The 25116-nt window shown below is 36.7% G+C and overlaps 1 protein-coding gene across 8 annotated transcripts in view; it reads right to left on the reverse strand.

The window, feature by feature from the left end:
* Positions 1 to 2063: 2063 nt before the first annotated feature.
* Positions 2064 to 25116, reverse strand: part of syt3 (synaptotagmin III) — a 155905-nt gene continuing 132852 nt past the window's right edge. For 7 of the 8 annotated variants that reach the window (XM_039774764.1, XM_039774761.1, XM_039774763.1 and 4 more), the window contains one exon: positions 18000 to 20088. The gene's annotated coding sequence lies outside the window, so the exon portion shown is untranslated. Of the gene's footprint in view, positions 3199 to 17999; positions 20089 to 25116 lie in introns of those variants that run through there. The other variant, XM_039774765.1, reaches the window with a different exon arrangement.

The following is a 25116-nucleotide window of genomic DNA, read 5'->3' on the forward strand; positions in this document are numbered from 1 at the left end:
GTGTAGATATTTCATAATTAGTGAGAACCTGCACTTGAACATAATTTCTCCAAAAGAATGGCAGCACTGATAGCACTTTTACAGCCAGAGAGATTCTCGGTTCTAACACTTACATAAGATGCATCCGTACAGTTGTGCAAGCGACACTCGGGACTAATGCTTTTAGCACAGTTTTCACAGCCTGAGTAGCGCTTGGGTCTAACGCTAAGGAGGGTAAACCCAATTTCATCAATGTATATAAACTCAAATGGGATTTCCTTAGCATTCTTTTGCAAAAATCTCTGAAATACAGTAAAATCCAACACATTAAATTTACATGTAAAAAAGTTGTATGTAGTGCATGTCATAGGTCTTTCAACTTGTCTGAGTATCCTTCAAATGGCACTCGATAAAACTGTTTAATTTGAATTTGATGTTTTTTAAGGATTTGGGCCAGCATTGACAGAGAGACCTGTTGGATGTTTCTAAAAACTGAGTGGCCATTGACTAAGCTGGGTTGACTTTGATATTGACTAGGCTAAAATACATTTCTTATAATCTCAATTCTCAAAACCCTAAAATACAAGGTACACTCACAAAACCTTTGACTTGTCTTGCAAAATCAAACAATTGACCCGAAACTATTTTTTAACTTTACTCAAAATCAAGCACTACTGTCTGAAAACACACAAAACTTGCCAACATAAAAACAATACTCAGCAACTATTGCACACTACATGCAAAACACTCTGGGATAATAGAATAATCTTTATTTACATATTTGAAAATTCCTGTACTTATTGAAGCTTATTTGTATTTAAACAAAAAAAAAAACTGCAGCCAAAACAAAATTGCGCAATATTGTTATATATTTTTACAGCAAAATTAATAATTCATTCTGCCTCAGAATCATGCCTTTCTGCCGTGTCAGGCCACAGGACTTCATCTACATCACATACAATGTTCCCTCGTGCCAGGCAACATGGAAAGAATCCTTTGGTGCGCCGAATCTAGCCTTGGCAAGATTGCTCTCCTACCTCTTTACATGCTGCATCCATTGTTTGGATTAGATTTTCCTGTCTGTAGGGGTTTTGGTCATATACTTTTCACCGCCATACTGAGAAAAAATCCTCAATAGGATTTAAAAAGGAGAGTATGGTGGAAGACAAACATTCATAAAGTACTGGTTATTGTTAAACCAATCTCGTACTCTTGAAACACAGTGAAATTTCACATTGTCCCAAATTATAAAATAAAAGGTAGGCTATGCCTGCTCGTGACCTCTCTGCTCATGTCCGTGCAAAGCATCCCTTTGACCATCTAGGAATGTTAGCAGCAGTTGAGTGTTGCATGGCTCAATAGTAACATGGTGGTGACAACCCCATAGTTGCTGATGGCAGCACATATAGTGAAATTTCCCCCACACTGGCCAGGCACTTCTGTAATGGCAGGTTGACCAATTATATTGCAACCTCTCCTTCTACTTTTTTCCAGAACGAATCCAGCTTCATCCATGAAGATGTATTATAGTAATGAGGCCTTCTCCACTGAGTCAATGTCAAAAATTCTCTGTATACTTTGAGAAGACAAAGAGTACACTCAGTTCTGTAAATGACACAGTAAGATGCATTTTATGTCTTTAGTACAGAGTTTACTGTAAAATTTTACTTACTTGCACATATTACAGTTTTGCAAAACTTGGCTTATCATGTGAAAACTCTACACATAAGGAAATAAGAAACAACACTGGGAAATAAACCATTCACATCTATGTCAAATTGAAACTCTGCCATCAAAACCTAACAATACTTTGTCAAAATGTCATTCTAATGACATAATGATACCCACTTGCATCATATGAATACACTTTCAAATCAGCAGCAACACACCAGTCTACTTTACATAAAACACTGCGGGCTTTTTTTTGCACTTTTTTTATTCAATTCCACAGAAGGCACGTTTTCACAACACCCAAAAAATGAAATACTAAATACTGTACATTACAGTCATGTACTTTACAGTACAGTAAATTCAGTTAAAGCAAAAATAAAACAAACAATACACTACTGTAAACACAGAAAAACATAATTGTGCGTAAGTGGCCTTATGGATACTGCCGTCTGTTGGGGTCTGGCCACAGGATCTCATCAACATCACAAGCAATGTCTTCTCTCGCTAAGCATCGGGGAAAATATCCCCTTGTGTGCCAAATGCATCCATGGATTGACCTTACCTCAATGTCTCCGCAGGCCTGTTCCTTTACCTGCAGAAGAGGCATGCTGGCATGTGGATGGCGGTCATATACGCGCCATCTCCAAGCGGAAAAAAACTCTTCTATAGGGTTGAGAATTGGCGAGTAAGGGGCAAATACACAACTTCAAATTGATCATGGTTGGTGAACCAGTTCCAGACAATAGCAACCCGATGGAAACTGACATTATCCCAGACAACAACAAACCTGGGCAGCTCTCGTGTGTCCTGTACAAGCACATCATGAAGTGCATCTAGAAATGTGATTATGTGTTGCACATTATAGGGATCCAGCATGGAATGATGGTGCAGCAGCCCTCGGAGGCTTATTGCGGCACACAATGTGATATTTCCCCCGCGCTGCCCCGAGACATGCACAATCGCCCTTTGGCCAAGTATATTACGTCCCCGTCATCTACTTTTGCTAAGGTTGAATCCAGCCTCGTCAATGTAAATAAATTAACGAGGCTGAGCAGCTCCATCCATGTCCAAGATTCTCTGCAACAAAAAATACATATTGTGGATGGCATTACTCAAAACACACAACTACACTACTACACATACAGAACCGCCCCACCCCACCACACAGGTAGCTTTCTGACTATATCTATGTGGCATTGATCCAATGGTACATATTCAGCTGTTACTGGACTGCACCCATTCTGTATTGTAAATGTAAAGGACTGTAACACTTACTGGTACATATTCATGTCGAAGTCCTTTGACCCTGACACTGTTCCTCTCCTGTACAGTTGTTTCATGGCCATGTTGTGCTTTACCAAGATGCGTCTGATAGTGGTAATGCTTACTCGATTTATGTTGTTGAATACCTGTCTATCTTCAAGTATTTGTTGCTGTAGCTAATGGAGACGGATTGCATTGTGTGCTCTGACTAGGTTCACAATGGCAAGTTCCTGCTTTTAGGTGAAAAGGCGTTGGTGTTCATCCCCAGTAGGTCTTCTAGCCATTCTGTAGAAAAATGCAACAACAAATTGTTATTGGTTTGCTTCTTTTTTATAGTACTGTACTACCACTTTTGTTCGAAAAGGAGCATTAGCCACCCTGAAATACAGTACATGTGATATGGCAATGTACCATACTGTAAAAGTACTGTAAATACTCTAGATACAGTCAGAGAAGAGAGTTGAAGACATACCTGTTTTCCAGTCGGAATGTCCGTATTATGGATGAAACTGTAAAACAGCTTAGATTAGGATGGACTCTCTGCCCAGCTTCCCTCATAGTCAGGCCATGGTTTATGAGATGGTCCATCAAAGTTGCTCTTATATCATCAGAAATAATGGTCCTTGCATGGCCTCTTTGACCTCGTCCTCCTCTTTTTCTCTGTCCTCCTTTTCCTCTACCTCTGCCTCTAGCTCTTCCTGCTTCCATGCTTGCAAAGTTCTCAAAATGGCTTAAGTGAGGTCTTTTTTAGCTGGCTGATTGTTGTTCCGTTTTGTAAGTAAGTATTTTCAGATGTGTGTCTAAGTATTTTCAATTACCCAATGTGTTTTATATTTTGAATAGATGTGTTTTCCCAATGGTACCCTGAGATTTCATTTTTGAATGAAGTTTCTTATGTATGAAATAGTGTGTAGTGTACAGGAGCAAGTGTATTGTAGAAAGGAGTGTGTTGCAGAATTGCAACTAAAGTGCAAAGCAGCACTTTTGTTTAAGGTATGGTTACACTTTGTTTAAGGTATAGTAACAACAACTTCAAGTTATGTTACTTTGGTTTAAGCATGTGTCTATAGTGTTCAAGCAATGGGAAAACTATAATATCATTGCTCTTTCACTCTTTCAGAGTTTTGCTTAAATGGTACCCTGTAGGCTTATGTCATCCTTTTCTACTTGCGTTGCAGGACACAGTCAGTTGTTGACAGACTCTCACTATTTATTCCCTCAAAATGCATGTTGTCTTCAATAATCCTATGTTGTATTTCACACAGTCGAATGGATCATCTCAAAAATAAGTGCCTCCTATGAGAACATATATGTACTTTTACTCTCATGTGTCTGTCTTTCAATTGTACAAAAACATTATTTTGTTGGAAGTATAAATGCTTTATTGTAAATTTTCTCTACTCTATTAAGTTTGGTGGAGTGATTTACTGAGATTGAATTCATAGTGCAACTTTCAGAGACAAAAGTAAATTTTACCTGTTTTCTTCTCTGAAGGTCCTGACTATGGAGACCACTGAGAACCTGCTTAAATTTGGTTGCACACATTGCCCTGCTTCCCTCATAGTCATAGTCATACCATGAACCACACCATGATCTATGATAGTTGTTCTAATTTCATTTGAAATTATAGCTCTTCTTTTTGGTCTTCCTCCTTGTCCACCAACTGTGACACACACACTCCTCTTCCTGTTTCTCTGTTGTGGCACTCCATTGTTGAATTTGTGTTGAACTCACTCATGCCACTTGCATTTGACCTGCTATAACCTGTATATAGATTGGGTTTCACCCATCACAGATTTGACAAATGTGTGCTCAGTTTTGAGTGGTAGCATGTTAATGATGAAAACAATATTAGTTGTATGTAACTTTTGGACATTTGGTTTAGTGTTGTAGCAATTCAGAAAAACTGTATTACATTATTGGCCTAAACCATGTTTATTATTGCTCTCTTTTTTTCTTGCGTGAATATCGGGCTACTTCCTCCTTGGTGTTCTCAACCCTCAATTCCACAATATGTAGACCAAGCAAAATACATTTTGTCTAGAGCAGTGGTTTTCAAACTGGGGCGTGGGTGCAAAGTAACAAAACGGGGTATGTGAAGATGTGAGAAAAAGAAAACAAGAATTGAAAATATGAAAAATACATCTATTGAAACCAAAACAAATTAACTTAAACTACATTCTGATACTAGAAAAATAAATATACTGTAGAGTTAGATAAATGTCGATAAAATTTAAGTAGGTATAATAAAATATGCATCTATGATATATCATTAATTAAAAAAGAACAAATTGGTATTACCTGTAGTGGGCTCCTTTCAAAAAAAAACCTTAGGGGGGAGTGATTAAAACTGTTATGAAAACTTGGGTCGCAAATACTTAAAGGTTGAGAAACGCTGGCCTAAAGTAAAATGTCACAGGAATGGGTTCCAAAAAGTGCTGATGTAGTACATACAGTAATCCACTGATTTGTTGTAGACAAAAGACATGCTTTACATCTTTGTTCTTTACGAAATGTCCAAATTACTGATACCACTGTGTGGCTCTCGCAGTCCAGCCCCCCTCAATGTTAGCCCGTGGTTTATCAACTAGTGTAACACAAATTTAATTTGATAATTTCAGCCCTCTTCTTCTTTGTGCATGTCTTCCCCCTCTTCCAGGTCGTCCTCTACCTTGGACTCTACCTCAGCTTTGGCCTCTTCCTCACCTCCTTCTCCTCCTCCTTCTCTTCCACCCCTCTCATCCTTACTTTCCCTCTTCCTCTGATGTGTTGCATTTTTGTGGAAGACAGTTTAACTAATTTTTTATTGGGCAATTTATTATATTGGTGTGTCTATAATTAAGCCCATAGGTGTTTGCACACAAGGTGGTTGTGTTTAACCAATTGGTTCATAGGTGTGGTCATTTGAAAGCCAGTGCTTTGCAATATTAAGGAAGTGACATCATGATATGTTTCTGTGTCTAATATATGCAAGTGTGTTTAGTATTTTTCAAATCACTTTGTGTACTGTTTTGCAAAAAGTGTAAGGCCGACAATGTGCTTATAGTTATGCAAATCTAGGCTGATGTTTTGCTTCTTGAGTGTAAAGTTTCACTAACTGTGGAATTTAGTATTTAAGGAATTCAAAAACTACTGTAATTCTTCTAAAGAAACATCAAGTCTATTTTTAAAGGTCCCTAAAGTTCTACAGTCTATCACACTACTTAGTAGCTTATTCCATGCATCAAGGGTTCTCTGAGTTTCGAAAATTTCCAAATGTTTGTGCAAAATTTATCCTTAACAAGTTTCCCAATGTGTTCCCATGTTCTTGATGAACTTATTTAAAAATAACAGCATTGATACACTGTACGAATTCCCTTTATAATTTTAAGCAGTCATGTCACCTATTAATCTTCTTTTGCTTAAACTGAAAAGGCTCATCTCTTTTAATCTTTCTTTATTCTTTATCACCTGTAGCCCTGGAACATTAGAACATTAGAAAAATCTAGATGAGAATAGGCCATTCAGCCCAACAAAGCTGTCTAGTCCTATTCACTTATTTCTTCCAAAAAACATCAAGTCGAGTTTTGAAAGTCCCTAAATTCTAACTGTCTACCACACTACCACTGTAATGTCCCTTTATAATTTTAAACACTTAAATCATGTCACCTCTTAATCTTCTTTTGCTTAAACTGTATAGGCTTGGCTCTTTTAATCTTTCCTTATGATTCAACCCTTGTAGTCCTGGAATCAACTTAGTTGCTCTTCACTGGACCTTTTCTAGTGCAACTATGTCCTTTTTGTAGCCTGGAGACCAAAATTGCATACAATACCCCAGATGAGGCCTCACCAGTGTATTATAATGCTTGAGCATAACCTTCTTTTACTTGTGCTGGAAACATCGTGGTATATAACCTCACATTCTATTTGCCTTCTTAACACTGTTGGGAAGTTGATAGCTTAAAGTTCACTATGACTCCTAAATCCTTCTCATAAGGTGATTCTCCAACCGCCCATTGTGTATTCAAACCTAACACTTTTACTCCCTATGTGTAATACTTTACATTTACTGACATTAAATTTCATCTGCCACAAATCTGTACAAGCCTGTATGCTGTTTAAGTCCTTCTGTAATGATATAATGGATTCCAAATTATCTGCTAATCCATCTATCTTGGTATCATCTACAAACTTAACCAGCTTGTTACTTATATTCCTATCCAAATCATTTATATATATTAAAAATATGGACTTGATGCCCAACCTCTCATGTAGCATTTTATCAAATGCTTTCTGTAAGTCAAGATAAATAATATCATATGCTTCACTTTGATCATATCCTTTTGCTGCCTCCTCACAGAATTCCTGCATGTTAGTAAAACATGACCTCCCTCTTCTGAATTCATGCTGACTGTTCCTAATAACTCCTGTCCATGAAAGGTGTTGCTCAATCTTATCCTTAATAATTCCTTCCATTAATCTTCCCCTTATGCATGTTAAGCTTACTGGCCTATAGTTTCTTGGATCTGCCTGGTCACCCGTTTTATATAATGGGATGATATTTGCCATTTTCCAGTCCTTCAGAATCTCTCAAGTGCACAATAACTTCCTAAAAATATGTGTCAAAGGTTTAAATATGTTCTCACTAATCTTGTTATGAACTCAAGGGTAAATATTATCTGATCTTCATAATTTGTTTTATTTCATCTTATTTAATCTAAGCAGTACTTCTTCTACAATTTGTATTCCCTTTTACAACTATTATTATTATTAGGTTATCTACTTCCTCACATATAAAGATCTTAGAAAAATGTGAGTTTAGGGCATCTGCTATTTCACTGTCTTTTAATTCACCTTTACTATTCCTGATGCACTTCACCTACTCCTTGACTGCTCTTTTACTACTAAAGTATTGAAAGAATCTCTTTGGGTCGTCTTTCACTTTCGATGCTATATTCCTCTCTAATTGACTTTTAGCCTTCCTAATATCCTTCTTAGTGGTTGCCCTCATATTCTCATATGCCCTATGATTCATATTGCAGATACTAATCTTATAAACCTTATACAGTTTTTTCCTTTATAGCTTCTTTTTCAACTCTTTATTAAACTCACTGCAGTTTTTTTTTAATTTCCTACTAATTCCAAATTTAGGTATGTACCTGTCCTGCATTATATGTAAAACATTTTTATTTTTATTTTTTTTATTAAATTTATTAAAACCATACAAACAAGTCAAACTTAACAAATTTAATTCAGTTCAACCCCCACCCAAAGAGAAACAGAGGAAGGCCAACAGCCAGAGTAAGAGTAGAAAAGATGGAGGAGTATGCTTTTTCCCCAATATAAAAGCTTGTTCTAAAATATAAATGATTAGATCCTGCCAAGTTTTAAAGTTTTGAACAGATCCACTAAGTTAGAGTTTAATTTTTTTCAATTTCAAATAGTATATAACATCAGTTACCCACTGACTTAAAATAGGTGGGCTAAGATTCTTCCAGTTGTACAAGATAAGTCTATGTGCTAGTAGTGAAGTAAAGCCAATTACAGTTTGTTTGTTCTTCTCCACTTTAATTCCTCCACTTTGGGAGTACACCAAACAAAGCTGTTAATGGATTAAGAGTGATTGTGACACCAAGGCTGTCTGATAGGCATTTAAAAATTTTGATCGAGAATGATGTTAATTTGGTGCATGCCCAAAACATATGGACCAATAAGAACGGAGCTTGATTGCAGTGTTTGCAAGTTGCCATTGGAATATTTTGGACAATTTTAAATGTGAAAGATGTGCTCGATAAAAGATTTTAAGTTGAATAATTGTATACTTTGCACATATGGAGCTAGAATGAATTTTGTGCAAGGCTGACTTCCACTTCTATTCTGAAATGTTGAGTAAGAGATCCTTTTCCCCCTGTACTCTGGGATCTTTGAAAGAACGGGACTTTCAAATTGTTTTTATATCGCTCCATATTTTAAAAACAAATACGTTATGGATGAAGTCTCTATCATCCGCATTGGGTGAGTAGATATTTATCAAAATCACCTTAAAATTAAATAAATTACCCTTAACAATCACATATCTTCCTTCAGATTCAGAAACTAAGATTCCCACACCTCTAGTTTTCCTTGTACAGCTGGAATGTAATATCTGGCTAGTCCATTCTCTTTGCAACCGAAACTGATCCTTGCTTAATAAGTGGGTCTCGGGTAAAATACTATCTTGCCATTTAGACCTGTTAGGTGAGAAAATACTTCCTTTCTCGTTAATTAGTGATTGAGACCTTTGACATTCCAGCTCACAAAGTTCACTATTTGGTCATAGAGACATTGCTTCTGAACGTTTGTTGACATTTTGTAGTCTTAAATTAAGGTAGTACATTATTCCATAAAATAGCTTTAACCTTAATTTCCAAAGGTGGCACAATGGTAGTGCTGCTGCCTCGCAGTGAAGACCAAGGTTAGCTTCCTGTGTCCTCCCTGTGTGGAGTTTGCATGTTCTCCCCGTGTCTGTGTGGTGTAGAGGCTGGCCTGGACACAGACAGGCGGACACCGATGGTTCAAACACGAACACACGTTTATTGTACATATTTAAAAATAAAGTGACACACAACCCCAAAACTCCCACAAAGTCTAGGCCCCTACCAAAATGATGTCTTTCTTCCTGCCGCCTCCTATCCTCTCCTTCCGAGCTCCGTCCTTCTACTCTCCCGATTTAAGCCCTCAAATGGAGGGAGGCGGCCCCTTTTACCCACACACGGACGTGCTCCAAGTGCCTCCCGATTAGCTTCTGCCGGCATTCCTCAGTGTGGTGGTCTTCCCCCCAGCACTTCCGGGTGTGGCGGAAATACTGAGGGCCAGGCTCTTCAAGCATTGGGGCGCCCCCTGGTGGTGACCACGGGTCCCCAAAGCCACCAGGGTGGTCGCCACCTTGTGGTTTGAAGGAGGCATAAGTCCTCCTGGGCATCCCGGCTGGGTACCATCCCCAGCCACTCACCACAGTGGGTTTCCTCCAGGTGCTCCGGTTTCCTCCCACAGTCCAAAGACATGCAGGTTTGGTGCATTGCCGATCCTAAATTGTGCTTGGTGTGTGGGTGTGTGTGTGTGTGTGTGCCCTGCGATGGATTGGTGCCCTGCCCAGGATTTGTTTCTGCCTTGCATCCTCTGTTGGCTGGGATTGGCTCCAGCAGACCCCCGTGACCCTGTGATAGGAAATAGCGGGTTGGAAAATGACTGATTGACTGACTGAGTGACTTAATTTCCAATATTGTCATGAAGCCTATTGTTGGGGGGGGTAAATTAGAAATAGCTTGCTCTCTTTCTCTCGTACCTCAGCCCCCCATTTTGCCTCCACACGTGCGGCTAGATCACACTTCACAAAGTCCCAGTCCTCCAACATATCTCGAGAGCACATCCAAAACAAAATAAGCCCCCCAGCAGCAGTGTAGAAGGATTACAGTAGATATATCTATTGGCAATACAGTCAAAATACTATAAACTTATTGAAATCTTTAACAGTCCCAAAAGAATAAACACAGGGAACAGTACTCATAGAGAAGCAGATAACAAATGATAGTACAGTCCTATTACAGTAAACCAAGAGTAGGATATTAAACATGATCCTTTTTTATTGATTTTAATTTAAAGCAAGTATTCCATACAATGAAGTCAAACTTAACAAACCAAATTCAACATCCCGCCAGAGAAAGATAGGAGAGCCAACAACCAGAGCAAATCTTTAAAAGCAGCGAGAAAGTAAGAGTATGCTTTTCCCTGATATAGGAGCTTATTCTAAAATGTTTGTAATATCCTGCCATATTTAAAAAAAGCTTTGAACAGATCCTCTAAATGAGAATTAGATTTTTTCCAATTTCAAATAGTATAGAACATCAATTAAAAGAGAAGAGGGGAAATTCTTCCAACTGAGCAATTTTATGTGCTAGAAGTGAGGTAAAGGCAATTACAGTTTGTTTGTTGTTCTCCACTTTAAGCCCATCTGGGAGTATATCAAACATGGCTGCTAAAGGGTTAGGAATGATTGTGACACCAAGGCACTCTGATAGGCATTCAAAGATTTTTGTCCAAAGCGATGTTAATTTGGTGAACTCCCAAAACATGTAGACCATAGCTAGATTGCAAAGTTCACAGGTTGAATCTTTCTCTGGATGCATTTTGGACAATTTTAAATGAGATAAATAGGCTTGATAAAAGATTTTAGGTTGAATAATTGCATGCGTTGTGCATATGGAGCTAGACTGAACTCTGTGTGTGGCTACCTTCCACTCCTTTTCTGAAATTCTGAGTAAGAGATCCTTTTCCCACAGTACTCTGGGATCTTTGAAAGGAAGGGACTTTAAAATGTTTTTATATATTGTAGATATACTATCTGAGTCTTCAAGACTGATCAATATTTCTTCTGGAACAGATATGGGTCACTTGATGCTAATTGTTCAATCACATCTACACCCACAATTCTATTTTGATTATTTTAAAATGCTAAAATTCAGACATGCTTCCCCTCATGTTAGTGCTTTAATGTACTGCATTAAAATACAGTCACTGAATACTTATAAAAACTCCTAATGTTATGCTCCGATATTTACAAAGTTATCTCAGTTAATATTCAGGTAGATAAAGTTCCTCATGACTATAATATACCTCCTGTAAACCTGTCCTTTTATATTACTAAAAAGATGTGCATTTACTGTCTACATTGGGCAGTCTACAGCACACTTCTAAAATAAGGCCTCTCAGATGAAGCCAAATGTCCTCACTAAGATGGGGCTCATCGTCCAACTGAAGGGGATTTATGTTTAAATTCTGTTTGACATAAACAACCCCAGCTCCTTTTTTGTTCTGTCTATTCTTCTTAAATGTGTATCTCTCTATGTTATACTCATCTCCTTCTTTGTTATTTATCCAGGTTTCTGTTTTTGCTATAATATCATCATTATGCTCCACTACATACAACTCACTTGTTTAATTTTTGATACTTCTAGCATTAAGGCAAACTATTTTTAATGTGTTACTCCTTTTACTTTTGCATTTAAATATTGGGTTAGAATTTATATTATCATACATTTTAGTTTTACACTATTGTTTGCTCCTTCATGTACAGTTTTAAAACTGGCCTGTCCTAAACTTCCTGCCCCCACCCATACTCTAGTTTAAACAATCCTCGCCTAACTGACTTATACTGTATGCCTCCCCAATACATTGGTGCCCCCCTGGCTCAAATGTAACCCGTCATGGTGGAACAGGGCCCATCAGTTCCAAAAGGAGTTCCAATGCCCCATAAACTGTTACCTTTCTACACTACATCAATATTTGAGCCAGGCGATTAGCCTTTTAATCTCTTCATCTCACCCAGACTGGTGCGTGGCATAGGCAGAATTTTACAGAAGACTACCTTGTCAGTTCTGTCCCTCAGTCTGGCAAATAAGTCTTTCAATTTGGATCGTAAAACTGACAGACTACCCTTGTGTATTTCATTTGTTCTAACATGGACAACGACAACTAGATCCACCCACGCTGTGGCCAAGAGCAACTCAACCCTTCCAGGGAGGCCTCCAACCTGTGCATCCTGAAGGCAACATAATACATACAGAACAAAACAAGCAGGTAATGAGTAACATATCATTCAAATTTATAATTTTATAATAACAAAATGACTAAATAAACAGTCAAACTTAAGCCAGGGCAATAACTCTGGTTGAGCCCTAAGCTACATTGGGAAAGAAAGTGGCTAAATTAAAACTGTATACCCTGAGTGATCCTCAGTGAAAATAAATGTTTTGAATATCATCCATCAGTTCATGTTGTCAATGTACACTGATGAAGAGATGCTCCTGGAAGGGACAGGTGAAATTAAAATTTTGGAGAAATATAACAGGGATGCTGCTAAACCACATATTAAGTGCAATATATCAGAAGCTGCTGGGTTGGAAGAATGGAAAAGAGAAAATGCTGGGATAGGGACCTGGGAGTGGAGGCGTTTATTAATTAATGCGTTAACGCAATAATTACACGTTGTATATATACTGTATATATATATATATATATAGAGAGAGAGAGAGAGAGAGAGAAAGATATATATATATATATATATATATATATATATATATATATATATATATATATATATATACATGGCCTGAGATTGTGTGATTAAATCCTGATACTATCACTATCTGACCATGAGCAAATCACTTCTCTTGCCAATGTTTCCATTGGAAAAAACACAAACAAATGCCAATTGTATCTCAAATGTCATAAGTCTCCTTGGATAAGGGGTTCAGCCAAAATAAGCAAATAATAATAAATTCGTAAATAACATACTGTACACAGAGGAGGTGTGATAAAAAATACCAGAAATAGAAATACAGTACCAGTAAAACTGAACAAGTATTATTTTTTAACAAAATCTTTAGACACATTAATATATTTATTGTAATTAAAAGACTTTCCATGCCCCTCCAATTATGTGTTGCTTGTGTAACCACTCTTGCTCACATAACAGTACAGTGTGTTCTATGGAGGTAGCTCTACGGATTGATCAACAGCTGGTAGTCACGTGTTTGTAAAGTTGGAAAGTGTGACTGCCTCCTGGATGTAATACCTCTTTGAATTTAGTTTCATAGAATAACCTTTGCAAACCATGGAGGTGAACCTCATGGCATTGCCTTGAAAGAGAACTCAGTCAGCAGCTTTCATTGCCACTTTTCCCCACCACAAATACCAAAGCAAATGACTGTAATATTAACCAGTTATGTGGACCTTATTAGAGAATGTAGTCGAGATGGAATACACTTTCAGTATCATAAAAACATTGTGCATTTGATCTTTCCAGTACTATTACCTGGAATTGTTTTTTTATGTTGCAAAATTGCAATGCTTCCTTTGCTTCATTTGTTATTCGGACTCTGGGTTATACTGATGTATTCACATTTCATCTCCAGTTATGAAAGTTTTTAAATTACTCCCAGCCTGAAATTATTAGCTAGAAATTCTCCTTGGAACACTGGATACAGTGCATCATTTCAGGAGCCAACATTCTGGTCGCACAGCATGCACAGACCTTGCCCATGTTTAATTGTTCCTGAAGAATTATTTCAACTGACCCATACCTATACGTATCAACTACACCATGCACTATCGCTTTGTTACTCTCCATTATAATTTGCTTTTGAGTAGCAACATTTTCTTCTGTGCCTGATGTCGAAGATCAGCCAGATCTCCTACCAAGATGAAATTCCACAGCCCATTAACTAGACCCAGTATATGTTGACAAAATTACAATGAATCCCTAAAAACACATGCACCTGGTTTTGAAACAAGAGACACAAAAAAAAAAATCACAAATAACAGAAACATACAATTCACCTGTTTTAGGAAATGAGGGCAAATCTTTGTCTACTTATAAAGTGTCATAGAATGCAGTTTTTCAAGTTAATACTTAAAACTTTTTGGTAATTCAGTATTACAGTATATAGTGTAATACTTACAGGCCAGAAAAGAGAAAGACACATTACTCTAGTGTCCATGGACTCTCAATGAGGATCGAGCCATCTGGAGAAGCACTTAAGAGTCTCTTCTGAACTGTTAAAATCTACTTGTGTGAGGGTTTTGGGGAATCTCAAGAGAAACCCTCCTTTGGATTGGCTCATGTATCTGCAGTCAGGAAAGAAGACTGCCTCAGTCCTGTTGCAATCTCCTAAATTGTCACAGGCGGTGGATACGGCAGAAAAGAGCAAAGTCAGGTTGAAGGTAGGAGCAGAGTCTCACTGAAGGAGAGGCATGAGACACATTGGAGGTGCGACTGAATAACCTACGGTTCAGTAAAGAACCACCCACTGTCAATATTGTGTGAGGAATAGTCTATTCCTCTTCTCCCAAAATCATTACAGTATATTTGTAAGAACACACTGCTTTGTGTTTTTGTATTTAAATTAAATATCTTTTCAACTATGGCTTATTTGCATGTGTGTATCACAGTTTGATCTTGAAAATTGAAATTTATTGCATAAAAAACCAAACCAAATTGTATTATAGATAGGATACATAGTACATGTGATAACCGCACAGTGGGCTGACTGTTCTTTTATGTCTTTTTCTCATCAGACCTGAAAATAAATACCTCTTGTTTAAAAATACTGCTCTATCTGAGACCACCCTGGAAAACATGGACAAGGCCACACATTGCACTATTCAATAAAAACCTGAAGGGCTGCTCTTCTTCTTTTAAGGATTTCAGCTGAAAAAATGTCATGATGTTGAGAATCAGGAATCGGTAGTGGGAAAAGTAGCATATTGCATATATTTCATTTAGTTAATAATTTATCAAGCAGCAAGTATAAAACAGAATAAACGTTTTTTGGTTACCAGATAAACACTATAAACAAGCTTATAAGACATACAAAATTAGAGAAGGCTGAATCTTGTAATTTGTCACAACCATTTCTGTCCATTCTGTCATATTAGGCTACATCAAGAGAATTGAAGGAGTTTAAGAAAACATGAGAATGAATGTTAGAGGGGAAGCAGCAAATGACAAATCTAAATAAAATCCTAGTGATTCAAAAAATGGTATTGGGTGCACAAGATTGTCAGATGGGATTGAGCTTGGTAAACTGACAGTCAAATGAAGCATGAGAGACATCTCCAAAGAAGATGGCGATCTTCATAGGCAGGAGACATTATATAATGCAGGCTTGTGTGTACTGCCACACTGCATACACAAAGAGAGGGGAAGGACATAGGGGATAATTATGATTTATTTGTTGGTACAGAGACAGCATGAGGAGGGAGGAGTGGGAGGAGGAGGGTGGCCTATGTTTCCATGGAAACTGTTACTCGCTGTAGAGGCTTGCTTGGAATGAAGGTAATTTCTCTCAGCTCAGCGAACTGCAGAAAAAACAAGGAAGTACATTGGTAATATGTGTTAGAAAGGGAAAGCAGACAGAATGTGTGTGTGAAAGAGAGAGATTATAAAATGGAGTGAGAAATAGAAGAAACAACTGATGAAGGCATGACTGCTGCTGAAATCATATCAGTTTAAGCAGTCCATAGCCAAGGAGGAAAGGCGGTATGAAAAAGATGGAAGAAATGATGAGTATTTGCCTTATGATGGCCAGCCTTGCAACAAGAAGAATAACACACCAATTGTCCATTGTCTTAGACCCAACAGAGGTTGCATCACTCGTATAAATTTTTATCCACTCCCCCTTTACGCTTTTCTTGCTCTCCTTCACTCTTAAATCATTTGCTTGGTTCACTTGTCTATTTCCATTTCCACCATATATCTGCCTTTTGATTTTAGTTTTATTTTAGCTAGAATGACTTTGCATTGTCCTTTTGCACTGATTGCCTGTCAGGAACATTAATCTTGGGCGTGATCTCTAGAGATCAGTTAACTTTACTGTGGCATTGCAGTCTTGTTCCAAACAAGATCTTCTCCTTCATTTTCAGACTAGTACATAAGATTGTTCGTGAAAGCAGGACCTTTATCTTCTAATATATATAAAAGATTCTATAGGAGGTAGCTTCAGTTTATTGTGATGCACTTAACAGTTCCTGAACAGATAACCATCAGTGTGCATTGAGAGAAAAAAGAACATGCAAAAAATGTTGATAAGTACAGAGCAATCATTTCAAGATTGAATCTCCATTCCTGCCTATTTTTTCTGTTTAAAATAATAACATGCTTTTGGTTTAAACATTGTGTATGACAATGTACTTGCAACTATTTTGCAAATTCATCAGTTCTACAGAATTTGGAAGTTCTCTAAGCCTGTATAATTACAGGCCCCAGGCCATCATAATTAATGATCACATTTCAATCGACTCCTGTTAACTCTTCATAAAGGATTGTTCCATTTGCAGTTGAGAACAGAACTGAATTTCAAATGAAGCAAGAAAAGTCTTTAGGCACTTTGACCTTGCCATTTCCGTAAACTGGGCTCATTTAGCCAAACTGAAGGTTGGTAGAGCTTGTTGATCCAGCGCAGGATATTCTGCAGCCCATATTAGGATATAAGCACTGAATTTAGTGTGTGGTGGAACTATTAATACTTTATATTTACCTTTCTACTGAGAAAACTTGATCTGTAAACATTCCTAGTGGAAATGAATAGCTTAATCAGCTGTGTCCTATGCCAGTCATGTGACCTGCATTCTTGTAGTGGTTATGAATTGACCTGCACTGTATTAAGAGATTGTTGCTGCCTTGTATGCAATGCTTGCTTCTCCCCCATGATGTTGCTCTGGATCAGTGGGCTTAAAAAATTGATGCATGTATTACCCAGCTTCCTTTACAGTGCCCAAATATTGATGTTCTTTCAATATTTTCTGTCTTGTTTCACTTTTCTATATTGAGCTGCAAAATGTTGCTGACAGAATATTCATCAATTAAGGTACACATTGTCCACACGCCTTAAGGATGGAATGCTGTGTAATATTGTTGGGAGTAATAATTATGAAAAAAACTTGTACCTCAATGAACTCTGTCTCCTTTCACAGAAGATTACCAGGCTAACAATTGGGTTTACCTTTCAGAATGACATACGTAAACAATCTCATTTATTTGGTCAATAGTCTTTTACACTTGACAAAGATAGATAGGTGACAGAATCTGGAAAGTTTCACTTCATTCAGTGGTCTTTGTTTTTATTTAAAATCAGTTGATGTCTTTGTAATGATTACCATACAAGGTGCTGACATAGGAAAATGCTGGTTCCAGCTTTGCTCATAAATAACACTGACCTGGTAGTTTTCGTGTAAATTCCTAGGATGGCCTGTATGTACTGTATGTACGAAAGGTGCTATTATCTTCATCTTAGATGTACAGTTGTTTTTAATGCTGTGCCAGTCCATTTTCAAATACTATAAGTTGGGGTGGGAGTAAAAACAATTTTGATAGTCTTTCTACATTTCTCCTCAATCAGATGATTATCCAGATAGGCTCAGAATTGCCTATTAACTTGCATATACTGTGCTTTTTTTTACATTTTTAACCCAATCCTTCCTCTGTGAAATTTTTGAGGAAGGAACCAGTGATCATTTTTTCCTGATTCTGAAATTTATTAAGGAATTGGTGAAACATGGTGAAACAGAAACACAGCAGACAGAATGTTTTATTGGAATTTATACAAATTTTCCCCCTTTTGTACTTTGCAAATGTTGTAAAAGTGAGAAAACATCCTTGTGTTAATTTCACTGTCATGCCAGATAATCACATGCAACACAACAGACACCTCAATCGTGTGTGTGTTCTCAAGTCTGCAGCACCGTGTTGCCTTTTCCTCTTGAACGGTTGAATCAAGACTTGACGGCCACTCATTTCTGGATCAATGTAGAGGGAAACAAGCTGCCAAACTCCACTGCGAAGGCCAAAGCATTTTCAATCAGTACAAAAACATCTCACAGTTTTACGGCCGTTGCATCTGGAGGGATTGTCAGATTGGTAGTTATTCTACAGATCAATCTATTGGGTATATAAGCTTTCTTTAGAATGACCAATTATCAGCTTAAATTGGTATGTGTAGGTAAGAGAGTACCAAAAAAATTCCCCTATCCTTTGTTAAAAATACGAAAAGTGGTTGCCATAAGTTGTCTTCTTGCAGGTAAGGTTCATTCCAGAGCTCTGATGCTAACTAAGTTCAGTGTTTGTGAGACCACTGTCACAGCCTCATGATCTTAAAAAAGTATTCTTTGTATTGGTCAAGTCTACAAATTGGGAAGACTGGATTTTTGCAGACCACTTTTAACAAATCTGCCCAGAACCTTCAAGAATTTAGGCAACTGAAGTTATGAGAGGATTAATACCCACCCCCCCTCAAAAAAGCAAGTCCCTAGTGAGCTAGTGAGACAAAAAGCCTTGATGTCATCCTGAATGATGAAAAACAAGGTGTAAAAAGGTGAATGAGAGAGAGAGACAGCATCACAAGAAACACCAAGGACAGACAAGCCAAAGGCAATGGTATGAGATTTATGCACCGAAAGCATACTGTACACGAGCAGGTTTGTTAGTTGGCTGTTGAGAAACACTAAAAAGTCAAAACCCTGCTTGGTTGCTTACCGGGTGCCCCATATTAGCTTTGCTTGTCTTATAATGGACACTTTAATTTCAACAAAAAACAACGTCTCTTTATATCTTCCACAGAGTGCAAAAGAGGGTTCAGTCCCTCTTATTTTCACCATTACACTACACTTGTTGAAGTCAGTTGATTTTTTTTAATACCTAAAAATAGGGTACTTATAAGTGACATTTTTGAGTGAGGTAATTACTATTAGTCCATGGGTGTCTTAAGATGTTGCCTGGGTTCACCTGCAAGACTATGGATTGCAGAAAGAGGTGCTCCCTCCCTTCCTCCTCCCCACACCCACACTTTATTGAAGCCTTCAAAAAGGGACAACAAGGAAGAGACAATTTGACAAACATTTCACACGTTTAAAAACAGACAAAATAGACACATGGGAATCAACAATGTTATGTTCTCTTGCCTGGCCCCGGTCCTCCCTCAGTTGCTAAGATGCTGTTCAGTTTCATCTACCTGCAACCCTTCAATTTTGTTCAGCAGGATTTCACCAGCTAGTTGACAATCACCACTGGTTAGTCTCATCTTAATCTATTGCTTTGTATTATTTATTCTTCATTTCCTCTTTCAGTAATGATACCTTAGAATATAACCAAAAAGAAAAGGATAAGAGACCCAAAAGGAAGAAGAGAAAAAGTGCTCCAGTACGTCTTCTTTTCCCTTCTATTTGTGTCATTGTTCCTTATCCCTCCTTGACATTTCTCATTTCATTTTTGTCCATTCTTTGAGTAAACATTCAAAGCAAAAATTCAACAAAGAAAGAGCATGTCAGAAAATAGCATAGTAGTTGGATGCTAAATCTATTTGCTCCTATGTGTCCCTTCTTTGTATCAAAGGAAGGTATGTCTAGAGGTCCATAATGTAGTCTCAAATCAAAATTTGAGAAAAGGAAGAAAAAGAAGAAGTGATAGTCACATCTGTGTTCCACAGACAGATGAGAAAGTACACTGTTTATCCTGCTGAATCAAGTCTGCATTAAATAATGTTCCCTCCTCTTCTTAGATTTGACTGCAGGTCTCAGCTTCCAAGAAAATGTCCGAAACACAGGAATTAGTGGAATATTATTAAAAAAAAAAAACTGGAAAAAGATTGTTGACCAGTTCCTCATCTGTTAAGATACAAAAGTCAAACATTTAAGGGAAAGGAACATGCAAAACAGGGTGGGAGGGTGAAGGAGAGAGAAGAAGAGAGGTTAATTTCAAAAAATTACCCAGAAAACCCAAAAACAGAAAGTCCAACATATACTGTAAGAAAAGGACATTTAGATCATAAAGGCTTCCCCAAGTACTGGAATAAGAAAAAACAAAGTCATCTTGAACCTTCACATGTCCATTCCTCCAAACATTTTGAGTGCTTTTATATTTTTGTCAGGGTCACAAGGGTGATAGAATCTATCTTCACAGCAACAAAGAAGGTAAAGGGGTACTTGTCGACAAATAGGACACATGTTCTTCGCTGAACACTTGTCACAATTCCCAGTCATGCTACATGGTGGTCAGAATTTCACTGTACCCTGTACATGTGGTAATACCACTACTACTACAAATAGCAAACTTCAATAAGGGTTATAAATGTCTCATATCTACAGGCTCTCACAAATGGGTAATAAATACTTTGAAACAGCATGAGTATATATTCATGGGAGGTGGAAGATGAAGGGAGATGACTGATATATTCTGAAGAGACATTTTATCCTTTTCAAATTATTTGACTTTTTGTCTAAAATCTAAAAACTCACCCATTTTACTCTTTTCAACATTTTATTATTTTTCAATTAATTTTATGTGCAACCTTGGCTTGTGGGCAGGATGTTCAGGACCATATGACAGATTGGAGAAATACAATAGCGCCCATTATTAAGGAATTGCTCTCTTTATAATTTGCTGCACTTTGATGTGGAGAGTGAGTTTTGCTGTACAAGTCAAATGTCATCCCTCCTGATTTAATCAGAACAATTCTTTATAAAATCAGGATGTACTAACAGCCCTTTAATAACTGGATGGACTTGAGCCATGCACTAAGTGATTTGAAAAGATTTACAATGATTTTGTGTCTGCTTCAGCATTCTGCATTCCATCTATAAGACTCTTTTCTTTACATAAGCCTGCATGACATTACCAACTTCCAGAAGATGACCATATAGTTGTTCTCAAACATTTTATGCCAGCCTTTGTAAAAATGTATTCATGTGTCTGTCGCTCACTAGAGCTTATGTTCAGTACCATTATATTCAATATCTAGATTACACAGTCTCAACTATTAAACACAGAATCAGCACCTCTTCAGTGTATTGAACAATCCACCATCTGCCACTTTTCTATTTAACAATGTTTACCTGCATATTTATGGTTAGATGGTATTGGCCTTTCTGCATGTGTACCTTATTTTCATTTCATATTTTTTTATAATTAAGCATGGACAGTGTACCCAATGGTCCATGTTAAACATTATAGATTAGAACAGGTTATTCAGACCAACAAAGCTTGCCAGTCCTATCCACTTAATTCTTCTAAAAAACATCAAGTCAAGTTTCAAAAGCCCCTAAAGTCCTACTGTCTACCACACTAGTTGGTAACTTATTCCACATATGTGTAGTCCTCTTTGTGAAGAAAAACCTTACAATGTTTATGCACAATTTACCCTAATGATCTCATTCTAAAATAACAGTCTTGATCCACAGGACTAATTCCCTTCATAATTTTAAACACTTCAATCATGTCACCTCTTAGTCTCCTTTGCTTAAACTGAAAAGTTTCAGCTCTTTTAATCTATCCTCATAACTCATTCCCCATAATCCTGGAATCAGCCTAGCTCACAATGCTCTAGATTTTCTTTTTATTATTATTTTTATTATTTGAAAAGAGGACAGCTTATAGGTGAAATTATTGAATGGAGCAATTACTATTAGTCCATGGGTGTCTTAAGATGTTGCCAGAGTTCAGCTTCAAGGCAAAGGGGTTGTAGGAACATTCTTTTTGTTTGAATTCATGCTTCATGCTTCTACCTTTGTATTTTAAATTTATGTATTTTGTATTTTTGATTTGCCAAGTTTTTGTAGTACAACAATTTTCTTGCTGGATTCCTTTTTTCTTCTTAACATTTTTTTCTAAAATAAAACAATATCACATAAAAATAATTTTGAGTTAAATTTTTTTGATATAAAAAATATCACAGTGACAAAAACATTTAACAGAACCATTTGTTGTTCAGTAAACATTCAGAAAATGTCTGAATATTTTATATAGTCATTATATTTTCCTAAATGTGAGGATTACCAAAAGCTCATGATGAACTGTACTCTGTGTTTGCCATCATTAATAGTATTCATAGGAGTTCAAGCATACTATAACAAATGTATAAAACTGAGCTGAATTTCTTATTTAATAGTGTCTACAAATATAAATTAAATGACATATAATGCTTATTTAGTGTCAGGGGAAAAAATAAATGTTAAGGTCCTAGATTCATCCAGGACAAGATGATTGCAAGAATAACTCAGCCTGTGATGATGTTGTGCTTATCATTATCAGATAATATTTTATCTGCAAAGTACTGTGACACTCAATTTGTGAATTGCTTAAAGAATTTTCAGGAGTTCAGTTATTCAGATGTAATTCACTAACAGCAAGCATACTGAACAGTTGACTATACCGAGCAGTCATTCCAGGAAAACAAAGATCCTAGCTTTAGTAAACATTTAAAATGCCTTGTGTATGAAACAATTATATTGAAAAATGATTTGTGTGTATGTGTTCCACTAGGCTCTTGCACATAGTTGTGTGTCTGATAGAGAATTTGGTAGCTCTGGTCTGTAATCGATACAGTATCATTCTCTTTTTAAATGCTATAATACCCAAAGTATAATAACACTATTGTGATAGATGAAATATATTCTTTTAAATCAATCAGAAGATACAAAAACAGTGCGTCTCTCAGTTCAGTTTTATGTCTACACTTTAAGACTGTAACTGTTACAATTGCAGTGAGCCCAAAAAAGAAATAAAAAAGTTATACATGCTGAAATTACGTGTGGTGAATACTTTAGCACTCCTGTACTTACTGGACACAACCGCATTACTTGTCTTTATCTTGAAAGTTCTACAACATAAATCAGACTCTAAACTCAAAACTAAAGAACTTTCCATAGCCAGGGGTAAAAATACTAGAAATAAATAAACAATAGGAAAGGAAAACAGTAGCGGTAAACAGAGGTCAATGCAGTAAATGGTAAATGCAAAGCATCATATTGATGGTGTCAAGAAATTTGCTCAAATCATAAAAGCTTACCTTTTGCAATTACTTCCTTAACAGCAGAAACACAAACACAGCTCTAATGCACTGATTCAAGTGCACAGTAACAAGCAAAAATGCCTATTATCCACAGTGACAAGAAGAATGACTACTACTGATAATGATGTCACAGAAGTGTGACAACTACAACAACATAACAGTAAAACTGAAAGCCAGGACACACTGTGAGACCTCACAGAACTTTCATTTTTAGAGTAGTGTCTTTTCTTATATACCTCACTAAATAGAAATGCTCACAATTAGTTTTGGCTGTGTTATTCAAGCCTTTCGTGATAATCTAATCTACTCCACTCTAATATTGACAGCAAGGTAATATGATTTAAATATATCTGATCTTGATCCTAGACAATTTAACAAATGCATGATAAATTGACACTCTTTGACTGGAAATCTCAATTCATCTTTACCAGCAGCAAACGTTATGCAGTAAATTATTTGGCTGATTCCCACTTTCTACAACTAACTTGAGTAAAATGAGTGAATTTTTTGAAAGAATAAAGAATCCAAGAAGAATAAATTTGCTTTTTTATATTTAAAACATAGGTAAGTTATGAACACGGAATCCAAAAATTTTAAAAGTCTAGATTAATGATCTAATTGACCATTACTGATTACACTGAGTTTTGTTTAGTTATAACTGTTAAAAAATACAATGAAATATCCTTTAGTTGGTGCACAGTGAAGCAGCAGTTAGTGCTTCCACTGTATGCAACAATTAGATCCCAGTTTTGTTGTTATCTGTACTGGGGCTGCATTACTTTTCTATTTCACTTTGATAAGTGCATTTGTACACCTGACAATACTACTACTACTACTAAATAAAGACCTTATGAAGTGTTGGATGACACAAAGTACGGTGAAATTCCTACTTGCCCGACCAAAATGCAAAATATCATGACTGACTGTTGCCAATAATGTATTAAAATACAGAACTTGATTTTGTTTAAAAGAAACCATAAATCAGTTTAGTGTGAATGATTGTGACTTTTTGTCTAGCCTGCAGTGCATCAGAATCATTACATTAGTGTGGAAAGGCAAATTTAGTATGTCAGGACCATACATTGTATTTCATAAATATATTTATATGTCATACTGTTTATAATCTGTCTTATGCTACTTCTGCCCAAAGATACTGCTAGCCACCAAGAATGACCACTGATAGTGTAGTCCTACAGCGCAGCTGGGGACTTACGAACTGTACCTAAAATTTGTAGTAAAGTTTTCAGAAAAAAATGCCTTTTTACTTTCTCTCTGTGATTCCACTAACTAGATTTAGCTTGAAGATGGCGAGACTAAGGAGGACCATTTAGTCAGAGGTGTGTATTTGGAATAAAAGATTTAAAAAGCCTAATTTTGCTTTACACTTTCTTGTATCTTGTTATTGGGAGAACTGTCCTCGGATGTATTATTGTATTTACTGGAACTCGGTAAAGCTCTTTGTTTGGCTTTCATAAATACAGTTTTACATCAGCCACTAACTAAATTATTGAGGCTACAGTAAAATCTTTAAATTATGCCTTATGGTTGTTTAAACCAAAATAAATTATCAATTTATGCAATACCTGTACATTTTTTCTTAACAATATGATACATGACACATCATACACAGTGATGGTTCAGAACGTGAAATCTGGAGCATGGACAAGAATTCAACATAACTAAATAAGCCTGTAAATGTATCAAAATATTAACAGTAGGAAATATTAGCAAATAATATTGAAATACTATTTATAAAGCTAGAAGTAGTATTTCCCATATCTGAAATCAGTTTTTTGCACAGTTCAGCACTGCAAGAACAAATATTAAGCTAATAATTCTATACAAT

Source organism: Polypterus senegalus, chromosome 13 (genome assembly GCF_016835505.1).
Source record: "Polypterus senegalus isolate Bchr_013 chromosome 13, ASM1683550v1, whole genome shotgun sequence".
Classification (NCBI taxonomy): domain Eukaryota; kingdom Metazoa; phylum Chordata; class Cladistia; order Polypteriformes; family Polypteridae; genus Polypterus; species Polypterus senegalus.